Source organism: Ornithodoros turicata, chromosome 1, assembly GCF_037126465.1.
Source record: "Ornithodoros turicata isolate Travis chromosome 1, ASM3712646v1, whole genome shotgun sequence".
Taxonomy (NCBI): domain Eukaryota; kingdom Metazoa; phylum Arthropoda; class Arachnida; order Ixodida; family Argasidae; genus Ornithodoros; species Ornithodoros turicata.
In genome coordinates, this window is record NC_088201.1 from 122,685,294 (window position 1) to 122,712,792 (window position 27,499).

At 44.9% G+C, this 27,499-nt stretch overlaps 1 long non-coding RNA gene and 1 other non-coding gene across 2 annotated transcripts in view; one reads left to right on the forward strand and one right to left on the reverse strand.

The window, feature by feature from the left end:
* The window catches only part of LOC135378574 (uncharacterized), a 66,569-nt gene extending 44,299 nt beyond the window's left edge, over nucleotides 1-22,270 (reverse strand). Inside the window, exons 1-3 of the long non-coding RNA XR_010418476.1 lie at nucleotides 21,994-22,270; nucleotides 12,015-12,231; nucleotides 7,565-7,681 (exon numbers count right to left, since the gene is read on the reverse strand). This is a non-coding gene — a long non-coding RNA (uncharacterized LOC135378574). The remainder of the gene's footprint in view (nucleotides 1-7,564; nucleotides 7,682-12,014; nucleotides 12,232-21,993) is intronic.
* On the forward strand, nucleotides 10,672-10,744 carry Trnaa-ggc (transfer RNA alanine (anticodon GGC)). The gene has a single exon. It is a non-coding gene; the product is annotated as a tRNA-Ala (tRNA).
* Nucleotides 22,271-27,499: the final 5,229 nt, after the last annotated feature.

Genomic DNA, 27,499 nt, shown 5'->3' on the forward strand with positions numbered 1-27,499 from the left:
CGTTGAAGGACGGGTCAACATTCTGCCCTAAACATCAGACATGGACTGAAGCTTTGTAAGCTTGTATTTCACAAAAATATTTATTAGGTGTATGTATTACAGCGAGATGTTTATAGGGGCTGCATAACAGCAATTCACACTTGTTCATAACTCAACTCTACCTGAGGAAGTCTCAATGCAAAAAAAAGTACCGTATGGTAAAAATGACTAGATAAAACAAACAGATAGAGGAATGACTATCACAGGCACCAACATCAGCTACAAAACCCAGAAAATGTCATAGTACCAGTGATCATAAATGCAATCATTGGAAGGCGGGCTGTGCGAAGTTTTCACCACTCAAAGCCAGATAATCAAGATTACTTTTGATTTCCTTTTCCAGTTGGAAAATTTCGTTCGCCTTTGCTTTAGCAGTCTTGTGAAGGCTGTTCGACTTTACAATAAGCGAGAAGTTCTGCGATACCTCAGCTTTTTCCGCATAACTGTTAGCACTGTCATTGAGGGAGTCGATTACCTTTCCCAACTTCGCTTTCTTCACCCTGAGAGCATCAAGTTCTTCCACTACCAGCTTGCGTTTCGACAGTGTAGCGGATGTTTGGGCATCCTCCTTCTGTTTTTCAATCATCTTTCTTCTCTTCATGTGCGACTTTAGGGAGGATTCACCCATTGACGTTGAATCGATATCTTTAGCACAAACCTTGCACTTTGCTCGATTCTCGTTTGCTGTGTCAGGAGCAACACAGTTGTACTCACTGCACCGTAGCCAACGCTGCTTAAAAGTGCACTTGCCATGCATGCTCGGTTGCCAAACTAAGCACGTCAGCAGCAACGCGGCCAGCAACAAGCGTGAACAAGGGAACATCATTTGCACATCACATTATGGCAATAAATGCCAGTGTTCGTGAACAAAACCACCACACATCCGAACGACAATAGAGGGCGTTTATGTTTAATCGCTCGGAGGCGCTCGGAGCGGATATGTTGTCACAGAGCTGGCTCGAGGGCGTATGAGAATTGGCTCAGATCTGCCCGCTTTGTGTTTGGATATTCGCTCAGGGTCACCTCCGAGGCAGCTCGCTTCCCTCGGAGCTTGGAGGGCGAGCCCGCAGATCCTTCCCACAATTCCTGAGCTAGAAGATGGCGGCTATTTTGAAATTTTGAGATGGCTTTCATCCAGAAAATCTAGACCGCCGTACCATATAAACCAGTTGTGGAATTAGTGCTTGAAAATGTAAAAGTCTCTGACAGATGTCGAGAAACTATGTGACATAGGCTTTGATGCAGAGTTTGCAGCCAGCGTCGTGATGGACGAACGCGCGAGTGGCCCCGCGTGAACGGCAAGCAAATCGATCGTCGTCATCTTCTACGCACTACGTGCAACATGGAATGAAACGTGAAATGATGTACAAAAAGAAAAAAGAAGGAACACAAAATCAGAAAAGCTGACAGAAGCGAAACCTTCAAGCCACTAACGCAACAACGGTGCCCTACGACGAACACCAACAGAAGCAGACGACACAGCAATAGATACTGTTCAAGCACAAAGCCGTTCTCGCTCGGTCGCGTATGAAATTTAATTTTCTCCTCGCTTTACACCCGACCAATCGATTTCCGGTTCGGTGACGCACTTCCGCTCAGCTCGGGCTCTGCTCCGTGCGAATAAACATAAACGCCCAGAGTGTCACGAAGAAACGCACGTGGAGCAAGCCAATGCACTTCCGGTTCCAGCTACTGATGTCGGTTTCAATGGGTCGAGCTGCCGTCGTTCCAAAACTGTTGCTGCGGGCAGTTTGCAAATGATGCTCCCATGGAACAAAATGAAGAAGAAAAGAAAGAAAACGCGTTTTCTGCGGTTCATATAATTGAAGAGCTCAACAACAGCATGAATTCAAGGGTTTGCAAGGACCATGGTGAATTTCCAGGGTTTTCCCGACCTTGAAAATAGCATTTTCGAATTCCAGGGTTTTCAAGGGTTTCAAGGACCGGTGGGAACCATGTTAAAGTAAGCAGAGGCTGGGTGACACGATTCACGAGGAGGAAAGGGCTCTCCCTCCGAAGAAGAACGGCATTGTGCCAGCGTCTGCCATCAGATTTTGAGGAGAAAGTGATCTCATTTCACCGACATGTGATTGAGAAACGAAAGTTGAAGCAAATGCTCTCGCAAATTGGGAACGCCGACCAGACTCCAATAAACTTCGACATGCGACCCAGCTTGACCATAGACAGAAAAGGTGCTTCAAGTGTCTTCATCCGTACGGCAGGCTGCGAGAAGCAGCGGTGCACCGTCATGCTGGCAGTCACTGCCGACGGAAGAAAGCTACCGCTGTATGTAGTGTTTAAACGGAAAACGATGCCGAAGGAACAGTTGCCAGAAAACGTTCATGTGCGCGTGCAACCAAAAGGATGGATGGACGAAACCTTAGTCCAAGATTGGACTAAGGTTATCCACTAACTATCCACTGTTTTGGGGGCCAGGCCGGGCGGCTCGTTGAGGTTGCCATCACTGCTTGTCTTGGACAGCTTTATGGGCCATCTTGTAAGCAGTGTGAAGACAGCACTTTGCGATCTCAAAACCGATCTGGTGATCATCCCAGGGGGACTGACATCTATGCTCCAACCACTTCACGTGAGCATTAATAAGCCCTTTAAGGATAATTTACGAAAGCTCTATGTGGAATGGATGGCATCTGGGAGCCCTTGTTTAACACCAACGGGACGGATCAGGCAGCCCTCACTTCAGCTTATGTGCCAGTGGATACGCGAAGCCTGGGACATGGTGTCTCCTGACGTCGTGCTGAAAAGCTTCCAAAAGATCAGGATTTCAAACAATCTTGACGGAACGGAAGACGATGCCGTCTGGGACGACGTAGATGATGACAGCGACTGCGAGAACATCTCAGACGGCAGTAGCGACGACGACTAGTCTTTTAAAATAAAGGTATCGTTATCCTTACATCTTGTCCATGGTTACTTGCTATCTGGCGTGCGTGGAGAACGGGAATACGCGTAACTTGGAAATGTCGCGCGTAATTCCCCGCATAATTTGCGCACCCCCAACTTTTCCTCGATTTTTAGGCAAAAAAAATGTGCAAATTATGTGAGTAAATAGGGTATGTTAGATCGGCACTTATTCTTCTTTTTTTTCTGTTAGCTCCCTGTAGTTGATGGTGTTGATTACGTCTATAAAGGCATCGGGGACCTGTTCAGTTCACTGATATCCGGTTTGATAAGTTCGCACAGTGATGGAATCGACCATTTTCTATGGAAGAAGAGCTAAGGGACGGACTATCGCCCTTGTCCCAAGCTGCCCCGAGAACTCAGATGTGGAAGGAAGTGACAGCGACACAGACGTTATTTCCGAAGTGCCGGACAATGAAAGGTCATTGGTAGGGCTGTGCGAATACTCGGATTTTCAAATACGAATCGAATAGCTCGCACTATTCAGTTGCTATTCGCATCTGAAATTTACTACTCGAAACTTTCGAAGAATTTGTGAATAATTATCAAGTATTTCATGGCGTGGAGTACAGAGTAAACGCAGTGGAGGCATACTTTTAGGGACACTAATACCCTTCACTATCAGGGCGGGCACTACACGCGTGCCATAGCCAGAAACAAAACGCGACAGACCACAGCACATGCGCAACACAGACGCATAAACACGCTGACCGCTGACAAACGCACAACAATTTGAAAGACAGTCCACTTTGTGCGCAGTGCACTTGCGTTTGGCCTGGCTTTGCTTGTTTCGGGAGACACAAGCAAGGAACGCAACCCGCAACCACGTGCTCTACGTGCGCGCGCCCCTTTCCCTGCAACTTTCCTTCTCTTTGAGAGAAGTTGAAAGCACGTGACGCATGTGATGCGATGCGGTGACACGATCGAAAGTGCGCTTGGCAATTCGATCGTAGCAAGACAATGGACGTGAGCGTGCAGAACCCAAGTGAGGACGCAGATGGAGACGAAGGAGCTCGCAAGAGAGCAAACCGAAGCGCTGTGTGGGAATACTTTCAACGAAGTTCGGCCATTTCCGCTACATGTAAAAAATGTTCTGCACCCATCCAAACACCCATGGGGACTACGAGCAGTCTTGTTAACCATCTCAAGCGGCACGTGTTGCTATACAAAGAGTTCCAGAAGCGGACTGAAGCCAAGAAAACTGAACAGCGAAGAGTTGACTCTTTTCTGAGAAAGGAACAGGTAGCACGGTGTAGGAAAGACGCACTGAACATGAAAATTGCACGCATGATCGCCTTGGACTTTCAGCCATACAGCATCGTCCAAGATCGCGGGTTCCAAGAGTTGTTAGCTGAGGTAGTGCCTCATTATGAGCCTCCTTCGCGAACAACGCTTTCGCGGACACTGATTCCAAGGCTGTACCATGAGACAAGGAGTAAGGTTCAAGCAGAACTGGATGCTGCTCTTGGAGATGGAGTTGAGTCAATGTCGTTTACGTCCGACATGTGGACGTCGCAGGCCAACGATAGTTATATTAGCCTCACATGTCATTTCAAAGACGCGAACTTCACTGTCAAGAGGTACAGCCTCGACACATCGCTGTTCTCGGGACGCCATACCGCCGCGCAAATAGCAGAAGTCCTCGACAACTTGGTGCAGAGCTGGAATATACCAGTCGATGAATTCCCCGTGTACATCATGACAGATAACGCTCGAAACTTCAGGGCAGCCGCACGGGAGCTACCGTAGATCGAGAGACCATGCTTCACTCACTCGCTTCAACTGGCTATTCAGACAGCAAAAGAGCAAACTAAGGTGCTTGGAACCCTCCTCCGTAAAGCGTGAGCCATCGTGGGCCATTATAAACATAGCCCTCAGTCTCAAGAGCGCCTGGATAACTACCAGAAGAAAACTGGGAACATGCCACTGCATCTAATCCAAGACGTTGAAAAGAGATGGAACAGCGAATACAACATGCTGAGTAGGCTTTTGGAACTCAGGGAGCCTGTGACAGTGGATATGGCTAACAGTGAGTGCATAGTGGACTGCTTTACTGGAGCTGAGTGGCGACTAGCTGCGGACTACGTCCAGGTTCTAAAACCTCTTGCTGAGGCCACAACTGAGACAGAAGGTGAGAAGTACCCAACACTGTCTTGTCAGGTCCCTACCCTCTACTGCATCATACGATCTCTGAGAACAACCTGCAGCACTAAAATGACTGCCGACGGCTGCGCTTTTGCTGCCAATGTTGAGAAGAGCCTAAGTACTCGCTTTCCAGACTACGACATGGACAAGGATGCGTGTGTGGTCATGTTTTGCGACCCAAGATATAAATTGGTGGTGTTCCATGAGGACTCTGCTCGAGAGGAGTGGCTCAAGTCAGTTGTCTTGGAGGAAATGGGCCAACATGTTGCCACAAATATGGAACTTGAGGTCGAGCGCACGGAAACTGCAGCAGCATGCTCTTTGTGGTCAGCCTTCGACAGGGTGGTTGAAACACGACACAACAAGTTTGATCCATCCAGTGAATTTCATTTATACAGTACTGAAGGTGCCGTAACTGGAGGCAGCGACCCGCGCAAGTGGTGGAATGAGGTAGGCCAACAAAAATTTCCCATTCTAGGGAAACTAGCATGCAAGTATCTTGGTATACCTGCCACCTTGGCCTCAAGTGAGAGAGCATTCTCTGTGGCAGGAAATGTTGCAACGCCACGAAGGGCATCTTTGCTCCCTAGTCACGTTCAACAGCTCACATTCCTTCACGATAACTTGTGATTGTGAACAGTCTCTATTGCAACCTGCTGCAAGCTGGGCAGAATTCCAGCCTGTTTTGTGAACTATTTGCTGATAAATTTGCTAATTATGAACATTAAATATTAAATAAACAATAGGTGCATGTAAATCACTTCTGTACATTCCTATTCGAAATTATTCGGAATTTATTCGAAAATATTCGAATTCCTAATCTCACTACTTGTATTCGATTTGCACTAGATTTCAACTATTCGGAAGCTATTCGCAATCAAAATTTTGATACTCGCACAGCCCTAGTCATTTGAATATCTTTCTGAGGGGGAAAGTGAACCCGCTTCGGCCGCAACACCGAAGAGACGTCGCACAAGGAATGCTCTTCTTGCAGTACATGAGCCTGCTGCAACTGTTTCAGCTGAGACCAGTTATTCGAAACACCAAAAACGAAGATGGAAGAAGGTCGACATCGAGGCATCGATACCAAGGAAATCCTAGTGCACACAGGTTCTGGCAGTGTCACCTTATGATAATTTCTCAAAATTCTTCACTGAAGATATGGTGGCTTATGTATCTGAACCGACAAACTTATACACTACACAGCAGCTTGGAACGCCTATCGGCACTAGTCTATGCGAGATAAAGTTCCAGTCCATACTTCTGTACATGGGGTTGTACAGGTGTCCACCCATTGATGATTACTGGTCGAACGACTCTAGATTTGAGCTAGTGGCATCGATAATGTCGTGCAAGAGATTCAAGCTACTGCGTAGAAATATATACTTCAGTGACAACTCAAACAACAGAACTGAGGACAGATTCCAAAAGGTACACCCGTTGTTCGACATGCTTCGAAAGCAGTGCCTCAGTGTTGCCATTTTAAAAAATACATTTTAATAAAAAAACATTGTAAAAAATATTTACTTGTGCGTTCTATGAGCGCGCGTTAATGTTAGCCCAAGCATATTGTGCATACTTCGTCGGAGAAAGGGGCGGCGTGCACTTTAGCGGTGACATTGGGGAATTTTGATTTGATGTCTGGGAGGTTGCCTTCAAAAAGTTAAGACTTAAATAATGCCTAGAGCGCAGAAACCAAAAGGATGCCCTAAAAATTGTAAAGTCCACTGTATTGTAAGCTCCCCCTTTATAATCTTCCTATAAAGTTCCTATCACCCCTGTAGATCAAGTATGAAATGATTGCAGGTGACAGGCGGCATTCTGTGTCAGAGGAGAGCACAAGATATGCATGTAATGCTGAGCCACAACAGTGCTACAACAGTGCTTTGAATCTAATTTAATAAAATATTTTTTGTCCCCACATTACCCAAGAAAATAAAGTGCTTCCCGTTTCAAGCAGCCGTTGACTGCTTGCTGCGGAAAATCGCAGAGTTTGCAAGGCGGTACCTCACAATTTTGAATTTGCTGCAGCAGAAAACCAGGGGCCTTAGCCATTGAGTTTTGGGAACACAAGAAGGAACGTTTAAGAAGATCAGAACAAAAGGCAGCAGTCGGCTGACCTGCCTTTTGTTAATGAACATTCTTGTCTCCTGCAGAACAGGTGCATGACCAAAAGGAGTTCGGAGGGGGAAGGGGGAGAATATGTCTAGAGTAATATGGATTGAAAGGTTGAAAGGCCAGCCAGGCAACAGCAGGCTTGCTATGCCAAAAAAAAAAAGCACAGAAGAAAAAGCTGGGATAACAAGAAGACTGAGAAAAAGTGGGATAACGGAAACGTAACAAAAGCAAAGCATGCACGGTATCACGATTTTAACATCCCGCAAAATATTCCTGAAGCATGCTCCATGAATTATCAAGACCGCAAAATTAACAACTTTTACATTAGTTCACAAAGACTTACTTCCACTTTTATGCTGCGCTCCGGATGCTGCATGGAAGAAATCTTCCCACCACACTCGATGTGGACGGCCCGCCAACCACTACGCTTTTTGATGATCCATCAGGAGAATTAAAGCGCCTGCGAGAGAGAGTGAAGAGGGATTAACAACACGTAGAGCACTCAGGGCTCCAAGGGCTCAGGTCTCCAAGCCCCCCCCGAAGTCGACGCCTATGTATTACGCTTTAGTTACGAAATATGTGTTTTAGCACATATTGTTTCACACGAATGCCAAAGAAGCACACAGGGATCTTAAGATAAGGTTGATACTTCCAGATAGCAGAAACGAAGAAAAGTTTTGTGACTGTGATGCAACTGAGACATTCCAGCGGAAACCAGCCAGAGGTGTTGCTCGACCTGCTTAGATTTTGCTGAAAAAGTTGTGTACATTCCCTTAGGGGTGTATATGTAGGATATACAGTTTTCTGACATGATTTTGTTTTGTTTTTTCTCACGTAAGAAAAATACACCTGTATATTTTCAGAATGAAAAAGAAGAGCATTTTGTTTCACAGGAGAGGATCACAAAGGCATCACTTTTTACTTCCTAGATGCCCTCAACTAACGGTGTAGTATGGTGACAAATTTTTTTTGTCTTTTTAGCGGTTAAGGGAAAATACACCTGTAGATTTTCAATATGTCACAGAAGAGGGTTTGTTTTGCAAATGGCATGATTCCTTTCACTTCCTAGACTAGCTCAGGTATGTGAAAACACTATCGCAAAAGTGTCATTTTTTAGGAATGGTCAATATCCTCGATCGCTTAGTTAAACAATTAATACAAATCAGATTAATATGTTTATGTGAGTGTATACACTAGTTAATAAGCATAAATGATCTAGGGGTCCTGCAAGAATGCTAACTTGGCGAAAGTTAATCGTGAACTTGGTCCAAAACATGCTTCCTTATTGAGCTCTCACCACATCACCAGATTTGTTCTCTTTCCATATGCCGTTCGAGAAGCTAGACCGCCCTTTCTCCTCTAACATCAGACAAAGAAAGCGCAGAAATGTTGTCAGTATGTGCCAGAAGAAGGAGCAGAACAGATAACACTTTTTCATGTTTGGGCCAAGTTTGAGGTGCCCCCAATGTTCAAAAAAACAAAATCCTGGGAAGAACATTTTATATCCTACAGACACACCCCTTAAAAGGAATGCACACAATTTTTTTCCGCAAAATCTAAGAGGGTCGAGCTACACCTCTGGCTTGTTTCGGCTGGAATGGCCCAACTACTACAGAAGGCATTGAGATGATGCATGATCAGGGTTCTTCGTTTTCAAGTCTTATGATTTTTCAAATTTGGGTGGTGGAAAAATCAGATGCGATTTATACACGGGAACCCTGGGAGAAATCGGGCGCTATGACCTCTGATGGATACGACTGATGAGAAACAAGAATCTTTATATTTCCGCTCGGAACTGATGCAGTGAATGACCACGGTATTTAAACACTTTTTCGAACTCCACAAAAAGATTCTTTTTTTTTTTCCTGTAGGAGGGGATTATAAAAGGAGGACAAATAGGTTTTCATAAATAAGTCACAAGGTTGTCTCTCTTTGGTGATACATATTATGATTCACTTTTCCTGACGGTTTACCTTGAACAACTAGTTGAAGGACCGCAACGATTTTGGGTAGATATCAGGTTTTACACAAATTCTTGGAAACTCGTTTGAGGGGGAACTATCGTGAAAAATCGGGTTTAACCCGAAAACGATGAACCCTAAGCATGGTGCAACTGATTCATATGCAACAATCCTACCTGCCATCGGGTATGCAAGCCCTGTTTGGTATCTGTATACAAGACAAGACTTCTGACATTTCGAAGTTGGAAGCGTTGCAAAATAAGGCTCTTCGTTTTATTTATAATGAGTATAGCTCAACTGTGTCTGCTTCTTCTCTACGCTCCTTGGCAGGTTTTTCTACCGCGAGTAAAATATTTGACATGAATCGATTAAAGATTTTATATTCTATTGATAAAGGCTTATTTAACATACATAAATCGAAGCACTTAATACCTTACTCAAATCGTGCATTGCGATCTACCCACCACAGACTTTTCACTGAATTCAGATTTTACACAGATTGTTTCGAGTTTGCGTTTTCCCCTCACACTATTCGTGAGTGGAACCAATTGCCTTTGAATGTCATTAGCTCTTTCTATATTGATTCTTTTATGTCACCTTTAGAACTGCATCTTCAGTAGACCTGGTCTTTTGTGCAAAAGTCTTCAGTTCTTGATGCCTGTGTATCCCCTCCTATTGTGGCCCTATCGGCCGATAGAATTGTCTAAGTAATAACAAGGAGAACTGCTCTCTACCCACTTTCCCTGACACAGATTAAGTAAATATTAAACATAAAAACAGCATCTTGTTCATCCTGTGTGATAATCATCACAAACTGAAGCTCCTGAGAGTATGCGGGCATCGTGGTCACTTTTCATCGTAGTAAGAAGCTGTGGCTGAATGACAACTTGTGATGTGCGGATTGAGTAACCCAAGACAAAGTAAGAAGCTGAAATGTCCACAGTGGCAGTGAACAGAAGGCAGACCAGTGGCCATTCTGTATAGGCATACAATTGCATACAATGTGAAAAAAAGTGGGTGGCAGGCAATGTGTACCATGACAACTCCAGCAAAGCATACCTCTATATTCTCCAGCGTGAAAGAAGTTTGAAGATAGGGCATGCAAGGTTAAATATAGAAGTGCAAGAAGTTGTAGATCATGAGAGAACTGATGTTCTGAGGCTGGAACAACATAGAAGGGACGAATACATACAAAGCCTCAAATTGCTTAAGAAATTAACGAAGAAAGATGAAAGTCACTGAAAAGGTTAGCCAGCTGTAGGACTCGAACTTAGGCAAATTGAGGCTTTGTATGTATTTGTCCCTTCTATGTTGTTCCAGCCTCAGAACATCAGTTATTTCATGTTCAACAGTTGCCGCCTGCGTCGACCCCGTCGTATGAATGTGTGTATGAGTGAGCAAAAATGTAAGAGTGAAAGGAGGCTGAGTGAGAGAGAGTGACTGGTTTGTCCCTTCAGATGACGCACCCTGGAAGTCGCTGAGAAGGCATGTTAGCTTAGCTCAATTGGTAGAGCCCTGGACCGGCAATCCAGAAGATGTGGGTTCGAGTCCTACAGCTAGCTAACCTTTTCAGTGACTTTCATCTTTCTTCGTCATCTTTCTTTGTAGATCATGTCTAGTTACTTAAAACATGATGCACAGATTGTCACGGAAACCAGGTGTGCAATAGCCAGAGGTTCTTTGCTCGCGTACCTCAATCACCGATCCGGACAATAAGAGTAAAATATGGGACGGGCTGTCCTATGTCGACCGACATACACTCAATAGGACACACATCGAAACAAAGTCCAGGTACCAGGATAGAACAACTAATATTTAATATAAGGTTTCTAACAACACTGACTATGAACAGTGCGGACAGTGATTTCAAACATAACTACAAGGACTAATTTCACAACAGTTCGAGTAGGATGGGGAGTGGGAATAAAATGTCTTATCTGATTGACGAGTGATGATGGCGATGATTTTGTTGATGGCAGCCGTTGATGATTTGAATGGATGAGTTGTTCAGATGGAGTTCCTGATGACTGTCGATGACACACTTCACCTCACTTCACAATTTTAAGACACTGATTCGCGGATAAACTTCGGAGTTGGTGCTGGCGCGTCCGTTCTGGATTCACATTTCGATCCGACTGCCCCAGTCTTTGTCTTCCCTTAGGTTTTATACTCTCGGTTGTTTTTCTCCATATTTACTGTGCCATTCTTTGGGGTTCGTCGCTTCGCTTTTAAGATTCCGACTCGCATGTTCAGTTTACGTTCCTCCTACCCTTAACGACAAACACGTGATGGCAATTGATGGCAACGACAAACACGTGTTCTGAAGGTGTAGGAACAATAAGGACGGGCCTCCCAACCAACCCATCGGTACCCTTTTTACTTGTGTCCCTCTTTTAAGTGGACGTAATGGGAGACACATGTCCCGACAGTCGTCCACTGCCGCACTTGTTGCTGCGGAGGGGCCACTTTACACAAATGCATCTTTCGGCCTGTGGGTTATTGGCCACATATGTTTTCTTTTACCACAAAGAGCTGGACGGAAGCACTCCCACCATCTCAACGCTGAACCTTGACGGTGGAACAATGCGGCCTCGGAGAGCGCAGCTAAATGAATCCGCAAGCTACCCTCAGGCATAGAGGGGTGCTCTTAACGTTGGTGCGATAAGCGGTAGAGAAAAGTGACGGAGTTTGTCACACAGATACAAAAGAGACACAAATGTACACTGACGGCATTACTTGGTAGAGGTCTACAAGGAGCACACGGGCAGCATGACCTCATGACTGGATGAATACACTGTATACAACAATGATGTTCGAAGGAAAACAGCTTACCTGAGGATATTTGACAACCAGCCGAATGTGACTGTAGTGCGTGTCCAGTTTGTGCAGAGGTGGGACAAGAATCCTGAAGACATTGTGGCCCAACTTGATTTTCCAAGCTGTGTCACAAAAGCACTGCTACACAGTTGTGGTGGGACACAAAGCTAGATGCACTGTGGCCAACCTCCCAGTGACTCTCCATCAGTATGCAGTCACATATGAGAGGGCCCTGCATATGTACATAGAGGTGGCAGTCATTTTCCAACGACCAAGCACAAGTATGTCTAATGTTGCTGTAGCTCAAGCTGTTGTAGTAAAACTATTACTGCCCCAGCCACTGTTAACCAATCTCCTATTTCTGTGGCCTCGCTCCTACAAGTGCTTAACTACCGGGAAAAAAGTGGAAATAGCAACGGACCGGTCGACTGTCACTGTAGAGGTGGTCGATTGCTGATATGGTATTGCTTGTTGACAACACCTGTAAGAACAATGGCTCAAACGCAATGAAAGAAGCCTCAGGAAATCATTCAGCAGTAAAGTCCCAGATAAGCAGCCCTCTTTCATTGTTTTTTTTTTTTATTCCGTCTGAACGCCGTGAAGCAGCTGTGGCTATGAGCGGCGTACAAATGTCTACAGATGGAGAGGATAGCAGGAAGGAGTGGGGGGAGAGGGGTGGTTAGCATTTGTCCTGTGCCGACTTCAGGGGGAACTGTGCCAACATTAGTTTGGAGAGTCTTCGGAAAACCCAGGGAAAACCTCAGACAGCGCAGCAGGTGGTGGTATTCACACCCACCACCTCCCAGTCTTCAGCACGACCTTGGCTACAACCAATGATGAGACACCTTAACCCACTTGGCCATGCCGCTGGTCTTTCTTCTTTCATTGTGCTTGAGCCATTGTGCTTTCACATGCGTTGTCAATAGGAGATACCATGCCAGCACCCGACCACCCCCAAAAGTGGCGATTGACTGTTATTGGCGGTTTTCGTTCTACCCCGATAGTCCAGCGATCATCGAAATGAGGCCATGGGAACAAGAGACTGGTTAATAGTGGCAAACACAGTACTTCTATGGATGGTGCACCACTGTGCAAAGGGGGTTCATTTCATTCCACACAGCCTGAGTAGGGGTTTGTGAAAGGAGTTGCAAGAAACAAGAACTGCCTGGCCTAGCATGTTTTCTTTCTTTGCATGTTTAGTACTTTGATATTGGTAGGATGTCTAACCGAAACGTTTGTAGTTTCGGTTGAAGAAAGAGGTTTAGCTCCGGTTCAGCACCGATATAAATAGGTAACTGTTAGAAACCGGTTCAGTTTCACATGGCGTAAGGAGATTTGACTGCAATAAAAATAAGCCTGTTTATTCTCTCCAAGATCTCGAGCAGGCAGAGAAAAAAAAACAAAAAACAGCAAGGTCACAAAGTCCCACCAAGTGGCTTAGGAAACAAAAAAACAATGCGCCCGTCTTGCGCTTTGGCACATTTGTTGTGATGTGAGGTTCATGGACAAGTAACTACAATGTAGTTGACCCAACTAACAGTTAGTCATCGGGCATTTCCGGTGAAAGACGAGGCCTTCGGTCTGAGAAAATGAATTTCAGAGTTTTCTACCTAAACAGCAATGGATGCCATGTACTGAGCACTTGAGCTATTGCAGTATGTGCTCTTGAAATCCATGTAGTTAAATTTTAAACTTGAACCAATGAATTTCTCTTCGGTTTCCCACCTGACCATTGAAATTTTTTACGGTTTTTGTTTGGTTCCAGTTTGCTCAAACAGTTTTTCAGTTTCTGGTTCTTTTCGTTTCACTCCAGAACCCTGGATATTGGTGCCATACTGTGACATATAAGCCCATCTGAATGTTTATTCCTTTCACTTGCCGTTTGTTCCCTGCTGAGGCACTGCGTCAATAAGCACTGTATTCCCTGTGCCATATTTTCTTATGCAAAGATAACGTACTTGTATTCATTTAGTGCTGATTATTCTCATATTAAACCATAATATTTCGATGATATGTCTACTTATGAAGCCTGTAAAAACGTTACGCAGTTTAGAAAAAATTGTTTTCAAACATAGCGGGGCTGTAAAACCTACTCCATACGATGCAGACACGGAACCCCACACCTAGATCTCTAGCATTACACCGTTGCCTGTCCTACAGTAAATCACACTAACAGAGTTCGCCAACCCAGTGACTACTCGGTTGACTTATTAAACTTCATGGCCTGCACCTCCATGAACGCAACAAATTTAAAGAGCAACAAAACCGATTAACTCTTGTGTCTTACTGGATATATGCTATTGTAATCCACACGCCTCACGGTATATTGCCCTAAAATATTGTATCACAAAATTAATTTTAGGTTTTGAAAACTATGTCACACAGTGATGAAACTGCGATGTTTCTGGCAACACCATACCTGCCAACCTGACCAACTCAAAATTCGGGACACCACCCTCAGCGCAACATTCGTGAATCGAATGCGCCAAGTGATATATTCATACAAATTTGAGAACTTCGCACACCCCTACTCTGATTGTTTGTCACACATGTCTGTATTACACTGAGACTTTTTTAATTTCCACGTTAGCTCCGCGAAGCAACTGTGGCTATGAGCGGCACACAGGCGTGGACTGATGCGGAGAGGACAGCAGAAAGGCAAGGGTGATAGGAGCAACACCACCTTGATACACAAGGCCCGCTTATCACCAGACCGCGGATTTGCATGTTTTGGGGCCATATGAATGCATTAGTGGAGGTTTTAAAATGCATGAAAATGCATGTTACGGACGTTAGTGCATGTTTATAAGAATACTGCATGTTTGTGCATAAATGTGTTGTTCAACAGCGAGCGTCGGGCTGGCGCCACCTTCTCGGACGCCGGGCACGTGAAGACGCGCGGAAGGCTGCGTCCGCTACAGACGCGTGCGAAACCAGCATTGGAGTCAACACAGACTTGTATCTTGAGTACGTACTTAAAATACAGTATTTTAAACACTTTTCCCAGTATTTTGGTGCTCTACTCAATACTTTTTAAAGTATTTTTAAAGTATTTAAAATACTTTTTTCAGTATTTGCTACTCAGTACTCAAAATACTTTTCTTGCTCGTCAAGCCGTATCCTGCACACTTCCCCGTCGTGTCCAGATTTTCAGCTCAGTGGAACTTAACCCCCCCCCCCTTATTTCTTTATTTTTGGGGGAATTTGTGCATCTGGTCGTCTGGTACAATAGGCTGGTCCCACGCTTGGCCTTGCTTGTCAATAGCCCGACCCCTTCGTCAGAAAACGATTCCTATTCATGTTGCCAGCTGAATCCCTAGGGGACTAGGTACAAGAGAATCCCAGCATTTATCTCCTTGGCCACCAAAGCAATATTGTTGAGAGGAGCTTTTCAGCACACAAGCTTATGCTTACAGAGAGATGTCAAAGTTTCAGCACCAAGAACTTGGACCAGCATAGAATAGAATAGAAATAGAAAAAAAAAAGAAAGAAAAGGAAACGTAGGTCGCACTGGTGTGGCCAGATGTGGAGCAGTATATCGTGGTCTACTGTCACCAGAACTACAGGTAGTTGATCGTGGTGAAACATTCGATCTTCTAATCATTGTTGATGTTGTAAATGTAGAGTGTACCCTGAAGTTCTGTACAACACGCATGAAAATAAACCATGCGCATATTGCATATTTCTGCACTTTTTGTCACATTTGCTGTATGTTTAATGCGTGCTTTCCCATTTTTTGCTGCATGATTGCATGCATATTTAGTGGGTCTTTAGTGCATATAATTCTGTGGTCTGCTCATTACCTCCTATCCCTCCTTCGCTACGTGGACATACATAGTCAGAATTCGTCTGCTACTGCAGTTTGCCATTCTGCAAATTCAAGAACCCGTAAATGATTGCAGCTTACATGGAACCTGCAGAACTGAATATTAAGACAAATAGTGCAACACACTTTCCAGAAAAGCTGTTTTGAGAAAGATTCAGACCTTTTTGCGCTTTATTTTCAAATTTTCCCATTTTGTACTCTGGGACGTTCAATCACCACTCGCAGACGACGGTGGTTTGTTTTCATGGCCACGATCAGTGAAAGCACGTTCGGGATTGGCTGCCGCCGTTGAAAACACAATCCTGATTGGCTGGCTATTAGTTGTTACGTCACATCGACGAGTAAGCAGGCTTTCCCTATCTATCTAGGTGGTGTTGACAGGAGGGGGGATGTAATAACTTTGTGAACAAATTTTGTCGTATTAATTGAGCCTCTGTATGCAACAAGGGGATAACTCGACTTATCCCCTTTCTGTTGCTCGCACTGGAGACGGTTACTGAGCACCCAGTCTACCTTGGAAATAATTATCATTCTGATAGGACATTCTTATGCTAGTCATACCAACGGGAGAATACCCACTGGAGTAATTGCAATGTGCACTGCCAGATCGCACCATGTGCCACTGTAGTACAGGTTGCGAGCAGACAACATCTGCATATCACTTGTGCCGAGCTCTGGTTTTGAGCATGAAGCATTATTGAAGGGAAGAAATTGAGCCGGAATTGAAGACAACATACCAGTACGTGTTCGACCTGCGTAACCAACTGGAAGAAACGTGTAGGATCGCCCACGAGGAGTTGGAGAGATCTGCGGAGCGTTACGCCCAATATTTCAATGCTCGAGCACAGGAACGAAAACTCAAGTCTGGTGACAAGGTGTTGCTGCTTTTGCCGACGGACTCCAACAAGCTAACGATGCAGTGGAAGGGTCCCTTCCCCATCGCCGAAAGACGAGGAGCCGTTGATTATCTGATCGATCTAGGCCACACGAAGAAGATTTTTCACATTAATATGGTCAAGAAGTATGAAGAGCAAAAAGATAACGCCTCGCCCACACAGCCTCAGGTGACTATGACAGTGGTCGAGTTAGACGAGCCGGAGCCCAACGATGAGGTGGACATGCCCAAGCTCAGCTACGAATGCAAAGAAATGCATGAAGATGTACGAATTGTAGATTCACTCGCAGATCCACTCACCCAAGTGCAAGAGGATGGTCTGCGAGAAATCCTACTAAAACACAGGAAGATATTCTCGGACGTTCCGGGCAAGACCACGGAAATCGAGTGCCACTTGCAGCTGAATAAAACTTGTGTAATCCACACCAAACAGTACCCGTTGCCATTCACGGTGCGGCATACCGTGGAGCAGGAGGTGAGGGAAATGCTACGATTAGGCATCATTGAAATCTGAGACTCTCCGTACAATTCTCAGACGCTACTGGTGAAGAAGCCGGATGGAACGAATTGACTGTGTATCAACTTTCGCCAACTCAACAAACACCTAGTATCTGACGCCGAGCCTATTCCCAGAGCAGACTGCTTGCTAGCCGATGTAGGAAGTAACAAGTATTTCTCGAAAATGGATTTAACGAAGGGCTACTGGCAAGTACCCCACAGTCCTGAGTCAAGGCAGCTTACCGCATTTTCTACAGCAAATGAACATTATCAGTTCAAGAACATGCCATTCGGTATTAAGACAGCACCCGCTGTATTCGCCAAGCTAATGCGTATCATTCTACGAGACATACCCCATGTGCATCACTATTATGATGACCTACTTATTGCAACCCCAATGTGGGAAGAACATAAGAAAACTTTGGAAGCCGTCCTGGCACGGATAGCAGAGGCTGGGCTGACGATAAGACCAACCAAATGCGAACTGGGATTCTAGCAGCTCCCATTCCTCGGACACACTGTCTGCAAGGGTAACCTGTCACCCCAGGAGTCGATCTTGCAAAAGATCCAGGATGCCCCAAGACCCAAGACGAACAAACAAGTCCGGTCGTTCTCGGGCTTGGCTGGGTATTATCGGGATTTCGTCCCCAATTACGCCTCACTCGCGGCACCACTTACAGACCTCACGAAGAAACGGGGAAGTAGCGTCGTTCAGTGGACGGACGAACACCAGGCAGCCTTCAACGTCCTCAAACGCGCCTTATAGGAACCGCCAGTCCTGCGAGCTCCCGACTTCAATAAGCCCTTTATAATGAGGACAGACGCCTCAGATGTCGGTCAGGGAACGGTGTTATTGCAGAAAGGAGACAAAGACCTGCATCCTGTAGCGTTTGCAAGCCGCAAGCTAACCCCAATGGAGCAAGCGTACTCCGCCATTGAAAAGGAGTGCCTTGCAATCGTATGGGCAATAAAACGACATCACCTTTTCCTGTGCGGTAGCCACTTCTTGCTTCAGACCGATCACCAACCACTGAAGTACCTCAATGAGACCAAATTTCTCAATATGAGAATCCTACGGTGGGCCCTACAACTGCAGGAATACGATTTCCGTGTCGATTACATACGAGGGCAGGACAACGTCGGCGCAGACTACATGAGTCGGCTCGACTAAATGAATGATGCAGATACTTGTTTGTTTTTACTGTATTATATGCAAGCTACTATGTTGGATAATTTTGTTGTTGTTATTGTTTTTTGTGTCGAGTGTAACTTTGGTGTTGACATGTCAGTAGTGTGTAACAACAGCCGCCGTGCTGCCGCTGTGTTATTATGATATGCTGCACAAATATTTCTTACTTCCAACGTGTCGGATTTGGAAGTTTGTATAAGATGTCAATTGTGTGATGCTTTGCTGACTGCAACCGTGGAAGCATGTGCTCTCTAGTATGTAGTGAAAAAAAAAAAAAAACAGGCACCATTTAAGTACATTCATGTTGCGTCTTAGCCAGAACAATGTGGCTCTAGTTGATGCTTCAGTTTTGCGGTGTTTCGGAAGGCACGCTGTATCGTGTAGTCCAGTCAAACTCCTTTACAACGAAACTCAGGGGACAGCAAAAAAAATTAGCAGTAAAGGTATTTTCATTAAAAAGGGATGTCCATTATTGGACCTATACGCTCCAGCGGGACCGCAAAAAAATTTGCTGTAGTGGTATTTTCGTTAAAAAGGTGTTCGCTATAAAGGAGTTTGACTGTATTTCATATGTTGAAATCTGATATGACACCAAAGTCCCCCTTTTTGTTCGAGTTCAGGAATACAGTCAAACTCCTTCATCAAAAATAATTTATCTTTATTAAGTGGAATGCAGTAAACAAGATGTCACTTCCTGCACTTGGAGAAGCATGTTGTCGTTTAGGGTTGGGGGCAAAGGAGCCGAATAGGTGCCGATATAACGCAAAACACCTGTCCTCTGACGGCGGCATGTACAGTGAGAAAATAAACAAACCGAACACATAAAGAGAGAGCGACGACTTCGACTTGGGGCAGTCGTAGAAAATGTGAAACGGAATCGGACGTGGACACACCAGCCTCCTAAATTACCCACGCTAGTATGTAGAATTTTCAAGTTATCATTTTGTCTGTGCCTACTAAGTTAGTGAAGTGAAGTGCAAATCACCACCCCATAGGACACTGGACCACGTGGGATCAACGCAGAAATCATCGAAGGAATCGTCAGGACTGCCATCGACTTCCTCATACAGATAAGACTTCTTCTATCACCATTTGCAAGAATGTTGTTAGTTGAATTGAAATTGTTATGCAATTGCTGTAATTAGATTGTCGAATAGATATTGTAGTTTCCCCGCGAGATCATTGGTGTGCAATTCCGTGCAGCGGAATCCCGATGTTCAACTGTGCAATTAACTGTTCAACCATAAAATTAAATGTTGTTAACTTTACTAGCATCTCTCCTTTGTCTCATTGTGTGGCGCATGGGGACGTGTGTCGATTGACATAGGACAGCCCGACCACTCTTCTTCATTTATTTGTCCGGAACGGTGTTGCTGAGTATCTGCTGTGCGGCCGGAAAACTTTCGCCGGTGCATCCGTCCTACCTTTATCCAGAGGTTACCTACGGAGGATATTTCACCAGGTACGATCGCGAGTAGGTCCCAGTGGTGCAGCATTCCGGGAACGCACCAGGTTTCCGTGACAATAATAAACACCATTTTAGTCTGCACCTCAAACGATGTAGGCACTTCAAATGATGTACACCCCATTCCTTTAGATTGAGCTCGTCCCACAGCTCAGAGTACAGTTCGCGGTGAAATGGACTTGGAACAAAAGAGTAAAAGGGCAACTGAGTTGGTGTGACAATGTGCTTATCCTGCAGCAAGTATTAAACACTTCAATTACGCCAGCCAACCCAGTCAACTCAACCATTCCTAGAAAGACGTTATGCTGACGACGATTCCATTTTAGTTTCCGAACTTTCTTCGACACACATTCTGACCCACACAAAACTGCAAGCAAAACAAAAACAGAATTACGGATTCTGACTGCATATTAACCTATAATAATAAAAGGAACTTCATGTCGAACAACTTCTAAACTTGCTCGATAATTTGGGGTCTGCACAATTTTATTTTCTTAGGGTGATCTGTTGATGCTCAGTACATGCATTAAACATATCCCCCCCCCCCCCCTATTCTCGGAGGGATGGACTAAACATTTGTGCCTTAATTTTAATGTAACGCAGACTCATGCCATCTAGTTCGCTTCCGCCGAAGCTTGGCAGTGCTGTCGGAAAATTGTTTTCTTTGTTTTGCTTTCCTCATGTGCTCTAAGGGTGACGTAATCGGAGCTAGGGTGCAGAACATGCTAGCAAACCCCAAAACCATTATTTTCATGTGTAGGGATATGAAAAACTGCAGTAAGTTAGTTACATTTGTTAACTGCGGTCTATTCCTAGACTGTTATTGTAGGAAATAAAATCAGTTTGGCCCAGACATCACGGCTGTGCATGATGAGAAAAACGATTTTGTTGCATCCCCCACAGACTCTCATGTATTGAAAATCTGACAAACTTTAATTCACCAAAAATCAATGGATCACTTCATGCCACGAAAAATGTGTCATCCTCTAGATAAACTCAACAGGAACATGCCTGTACCTGTTACGTGTAGAAACTGAGCGAGGTTTACAAGAACCCTGTGTAAAAAATTCCCCATAGACTTTCCTAAGAAGTGAGTCCGCAGAATCAAAAATAACAAAGACGGTTAAGAGCATCAGCTGTTTACTATATACATTAATTTATATATAATTTATATATATATATATATATATATATATATATATATATATATAAATATATATAATTTAATAATTTATATATACATTATACATTTAATGTATATAGTAAACAGCTGATGCTCTTAACCGTCTTTGTTATTTTTGATTCTGCATCGCCGGAAACTTGCACATTGTTTTTTCTTCACGTTCTACAAGTGAGTCCGCCATAAATGACTCTCCTTCTAGCCCACATTTGCCTCTACGTGACTTTCGTTTCCTCGCATCATATGCCATTCTCATATAAACTAATCTTCTAATGTCTCCCTGCTTGCTCTGTATCTTACTCATCATTTACATAGACATGCCTACGTAAAGCTTTATACTTAAGCTACAGGCTGCATTATTGAGCCTTCCTTTGATTTATCCGCCCGATGGCTCATTCCCCCATCCCGTCCTAAGGAAGTTTCCTGGTTTCCCAAACCGGCCCAAGCCTGAGAAATTTCAAGGCTAGAGAGCCAAGCCTGCCTACCACAGAGCATTCGGGTCTAAAAGTTGACTGTGGCTAATTAACAGTAGTGTAGCACTTGCATAAGCCAAATCTAGGCCTGTCAATATGTGAGCACGGGCCCACAATGTCAAACTCAAGCCTGGCCCATGCCCATCAAGAGAATGTTTTATAAGGCTTTCGGGCAGTGCTCAGCTACCTGTGAGGCTCGTCATATCTCACTCAACTACCTGTTTCAATGAGGGGGAGTACTGCCTTTTCTGATGAAACACCACACACAATTTCACCAAATTAAAGCACTCCGGTTGTGTCGTGACCGACAATAGTTTAGACCGACAATTGTGTCGTGACCGACGATAATAATCTAGCGAAAGATCTGAATGTACACATGGCAATTATATTCTAACTGGACCCTTTTGCCTATGGAAGATTATTTGATAACGCAGCTCTCGTTGTTTACGCAGTGCTTAATTCACAGACCTCCCTTCTGTATTCGAGTTGTCCTCTTCTGCTCCGTCGTGATTTGCGTCTGGAATTAGCACGGTGTGTTTCAGCTCTTCTCGCAAAGCGCCGCCATTACCCCTCTTCTGACAAGTGTATGTGATAGACGGAGAAGTTACTCATCCAGTACATTCAATGTGTGTCTCTCGAAACACTTTTCGCATTATCATGAGTTAATCTTCACTGACACTGCACATTTTGCTACTTCGCCTTGCCTTTCAACGCGTCCTCTCATAACTTCCGCCAACAGCGGGAACCTTTGCAGTACTGCAACACCACCAGTGGCTCAGAGTGGAAGCAAGGTATATCTAAACTGGTAGCGAAAACTAGCGAAAATACCAAATCAGACCCATCGGCAAGGCCACCAGCATGAGGCGCGAGCGATCCTGGGTGTTGACAGTAGAAGTACGGTTGTAAACAGAAAAACTTTATAACATGGGCCTGGCTTGTGTGTGTACTAATAGGTTATTCTTAATTTCAATGTAGAAAAAGCTTTCTGTTGCCCCGCTCGTGCACATATACGAGATCATCTACCACTCCAGTACATTTCCGTATCCTGCTCCTTTGCGCATGTGACACAGTTGGGGGGTGTTTATGGTTTATCCGTGTGTCTCTGTATCCGTTCCGTGTCTCCGTGCATTGTAATACGGAGTTCGTACACTCTTTGGGTTAAACAGGAAGCGACCTTCACATCTCCGTGCTGTAGACCAAGGTTAACAGGTGTGAACAGATGAATGCAACAATGCATCTCCTGTTGCTGGGCCCGCGAAAAAAAGATTTCGTCATGGGACGAGCGGCCATGATGGTGTGAGTGTTAGCAGGAACCAACTGTGCTCCAACGATGTTGTGTTTTGTTGCAATGGACCTATAACGGCCACTCATTGAATAAATGCAAACGTCTAATCACTAGATGTACGTATAGCTCTAGGTGAGAAATGGGCCTTATGTGAGCCTTCATTTCTTTGTGGTCATCACGACGCCTTTCTGTTTGGAGTTGTCAAACTCTTTGATAACTGTATGTATTTGGAATTGATATGAATCATTAAATATGATATGCTTTATTTTTCTGTGTTCTCGTCTGGTATTGTTGACTGGGTGCGGAAAAGGGAATACAAGGCAAGCGAAGTGGGCCAGTATAAACGTGCATGGCTAATTATGCACTACTTATTATTCATACTAGTGACGTCGTCTGTGACGTCATTTATTTACAATCGTAGTAGTCCGCGCAACAGATGGATGGCGCTGGCCGTCTCTATCGGTGTCCTCCCAATCTGCCGAATCTCAGTTGGCCGAATCCTTTGAAAGCCGGTCAAGCCACTACGACCTTTGACCTTGAAAGTTGGTCCCCAACCGGCCGAATGACCCCGAACCCGCTTTCCCAGTTCGCCGAGAAGGCTGATATATTTCATGGGATAATCCCCTTTTCCATTCTTTGTTCCTTAGTGAGCAGTGCTTCATTTTGGTAAAATGTTAGAGCTCTAAAGGCCTGCTGGGTTCCCCCACCATTCACATTACTGCGTTTCGGCGCTCCGTTCATCAATGATGAGCGACAGGGCGCTGGGAATATTTAACAAGGCTACACATATTAATTTATACCAGCTGCATCGTAGTTCCCCACCCACCCACCCTGTGCTTATTCCGCTTTGGGAGATGCCACTAAGATGACACTCGTGTGATGTTTGGGTTATTGCGGGGCCAGTGCGAAGTAAATAAGGGCAGCAAAGGAAACATGTGCTGTGATTTCTGAAACGTCATTATGTGTATATTTATTCAAGATGGATAGCATACGCAATAGCATCAATGTATTGATGAACGGTTCGCAGGCCATCTGTCAGTTGCGCCTTCAGGACGTTTATCCTGCTGTTGAGGACCCTGTACCTCCTCCTCGGAGGTGGAACCACATGACCTGCCTGCAACATGAGCTGCTCCCGTTCATTCACTTGTTGATCTTTCTGGATCAGTTCCACAAGCTACACACTGTTTTTGGCGCTCTATGGCCTTTGTCGCTTTTGCGCCAAAAAACCCCAATCAATCAATCAATCAAGTTCCACAAGCTTGTAGATGTTCCCGTGACTGATATGGGAAGCGCTGTTCAGCTGAGAATGCCATCCTTCCACGTCATTGATTGTTCTTCTGCTGCCGTTGTCGAAGTGGTTCCAAATGGCTCTGAAACATTCAAAAAATATCAGCACCATCCTAAGGAGTGGTCTGTTAACATGTAGCTAGTATTACCTTGGGAACATTGCGCCCTCGTCTACCCAGGTGTCAACCATATAGTCGTGGAAGGCTTGGGCTTGTGGCAGTTCAGGTGACTGTTTCTGTATCCACATGTACACTTCATCGACGAATGGCAACGGAATGAAGGGTAGTGCCGCACACCTCCTTATCCACTTTCGGGCTTGTGCACTTTCCTTGTACGAGGCCACCAGGCCCAGACTTTCTCCACCTTTCTCCAGATACATTGAGAGTAGTGGAAGAAACATCCTTTTACTTCTGCCCGCGGAAACACGTCGTTCACTGCTCGAATAGCCGCCGCTTCGTAGTCACACACGACTCGCTCCGGGTTAAATTTGTAGCCATAGACGCCAGCCGCGATACATTGTAATCGTCGTTGTTCAACGTATGTAAAGACTTACCAGTATTTTATCTTCGGTACCATCATCGACGCGAAGATAATTCGCGTCGTCTAATGTTCTTCTCCAGCGGTCCTGAAGATTCACCTCGCTCCGAGATGGCGGCAAAGCAGGTAGATATTTGTTGCGCGTGCGGTAAAGCACCGACCTTACCGCAGTAAAGGATGGCATTCCTGCGGCGGCTTGGATATTGTCGACGAACCTTGACGTCTCCTCTCTAAAATATTAAGTGCAGAATGAGTATCCACTCGGTAATACAAATGGGCCGTGGCACTAACGAACCAACAGAGCATTCGAACAGAAAGAATGTCTTACCTGTAGAGCTGCAGAACGGGCGTCGTTGGTTGCCGCCGAACAGCGTCTTTCAAAGAGGCTGTATGACGGTAAGACGCGGCTCGTGCTTCTTCCGGCGCATGATCGTGGTCTCCGCGGTGGCTGCTGTACACGCCATCAAACAGCACAACGGTGGCACGACATCCTCTGAGGCATTTGTAATAACTTGACATATTAACTTTCTTTGATATGCGATAAATGTAGCCATCAAACAGCAAGTGTTTGCCCCCTCGTTCGGTATCAAGCAACTCTATGTGCTGCGTGTTTGCCATCCTCACCCGAACTAAGGTCTTGGGGTGAAAAACTGAGTGTGGCGGTTGTGGCAAACAATGCCCTTTGTGACTTAACTTTCTGACCTCATCCTTCCCTATAAACATATAGGTCAGTTAGCACTACTCCCATCTCGCCTAAGCTCTCGTGCTTTCCTTCCCAGCTCGCCGAACGTTCTTGACCTTCCCCCTCGCAGATAATCCGCTTATCTCCATTCGGCCAACTGAGATTCGGCAGATTGGGCTGTGACCGTCTCTATCATGGCGTCATTCTGAAGACACAGGGGCCTATGGGAGTTGCGCTACCTGTTTAAATATACCTTGGTGGAAGCTCTCTCATGACAATATTCTTTCGCTCCCCCCTCGGGAATCGCGTGTCGTGTGCGCGAAGTGGTAACATCAAAGTGAACCTTGTTCTGTTAAGTGCTTATGTCCACTTGTCTTTTGCGCTTAAGGTAATGTTGTCCAGTTCTCTAGTTCAGTATTCGGTAATTATTTTATTTTTCCATTCCGAAACAAACTTTCATGCGTTGTCGAGCGGATAGCGAGGGGCGTTTTAGGGCTTCTACTTCGAGAGCCACGTTTTCGACAACAACGTTTTGAGGAAAATTGCCACGTGTTACGTTTTAGCGAAAATCGATTTAGAGAGTGACGTGTTTAGCGAAGTGGTCGAAGTTTCGCGATGGCTCCGGTTTCATTTCTGTTGATTTCCTCTGTCGAGAGAGAGGATTACGCGCAATTGTTTTAAGCTCTCCCAGATTTCCATGAAAAAACGGCTAGGAAGCAAGCAAGCTGGCGAAGAAGATGCATGATGTAAAACTCCGAGACTAGGGAACACGAAAGGACAGACACAAACACGAAGTCTCAAAAAGAGATACTTCGTTTTGTGTCTGTCCTTTCGTGTTCCCTAGTCTCGGGGTTTTACATTATGCAGATTTCCATGTTCGATAAACGATTCGCTTTGACTCGTGCTACGTTCCAATTCTCTATGACGGACGAAATTCTCTATGTCGGACACCTCCCTATCCCGGAAGTAGGACAGGGTTTTCCCTGGTAAGTCGGACAAAACCCTGGCCAAATTATCTCAATCTCGGCCCATCTTAAATTTTGCACCAAAAAGACCCCAAATGGGCCAGTGCCCTTGACGTTCGCCCCCCCCCTTTTTTTCCCCCTATACTGTTCTCAGCATTTTGTTGTTCTAGTGTTTCGAGTCCAAAAACGGGTGCTGTCAGTCTACATTGTAACTGTTCTTTGTTTGAGTACTTGACTTCGGTTTGTCTAGAGGCTTTGAAGGCGCACTGCACCAAGGCAATGAAAAGTGGGCTGGCACCTCAGAGACAAGTCCTTGAGCTTAATTCTCAAGCAAGCAGCACGCCAGCACGCTGCTCGAAAAGCTCCAAAGGTAATGTCATTGAATGGAATCTGCGCAGAACTGAATCTACCAAAATCAGCAGTAATTATCGGTGAAGAGTGGGTAGAGAGGGACCAGGTGCCACTAAGGACAATGAATTGAAGATGGGGGCATTTCTGGCAACACGGTTGTGATCTTTTTCATTTTTTGTTTCACTCGGACTCTGTAACTTCCTATGTAGGACACACTTCGGCTGCACCCCGGGTGTCCAAGATATAGGGAGGTTTCATTCTATACGCTGCTGTTTTTCCCAACCAGGACTTCTATGGATTTTCTTATCTTATACTAACTCCCTTAGACTAATTACCGCCATGCTGTTAGGGTCCATGGGAAATCCTTCATTTATAATACGGTACAACTGTGTTATGACAGTAGAAATGCAAAAACAGTGCTTTCGAGGGTTACATTTATTCGACTTTTTTTTCTTTTCTTAGAAGCAACTGTAAAGTAAATAAGTTACTTTAACGTGGTAATTGTAGCTGTAACTAGTTGCATTTCAAAGAGAGTAACTGTAACTCAGTTACTATTTTGCGGGCTGACTGTAACTTAGTTACTTTTTTGTAGTAACGAAATCAGCGGGTCATGCAAACTAGTCATAGAACTGGAGGGAGTCGTCAGCCGCGTAAACCGCAAGGCGTCATGGATATTTTTTTGTGTTGTTAGACGGCACGGAAAAGCCACAAAACTATAAACGTCACCGCAACCTAGCGGTAGCAGACATGACCGAAAATTATTTTATGATTCGGGATGCCTGCAGGCCTCATTCTTGAGATTAACGAGGTTATTAAAACGGCCTGTATTTGCATTGATAACGTGTATATTCCCTTACGCATCTGTCA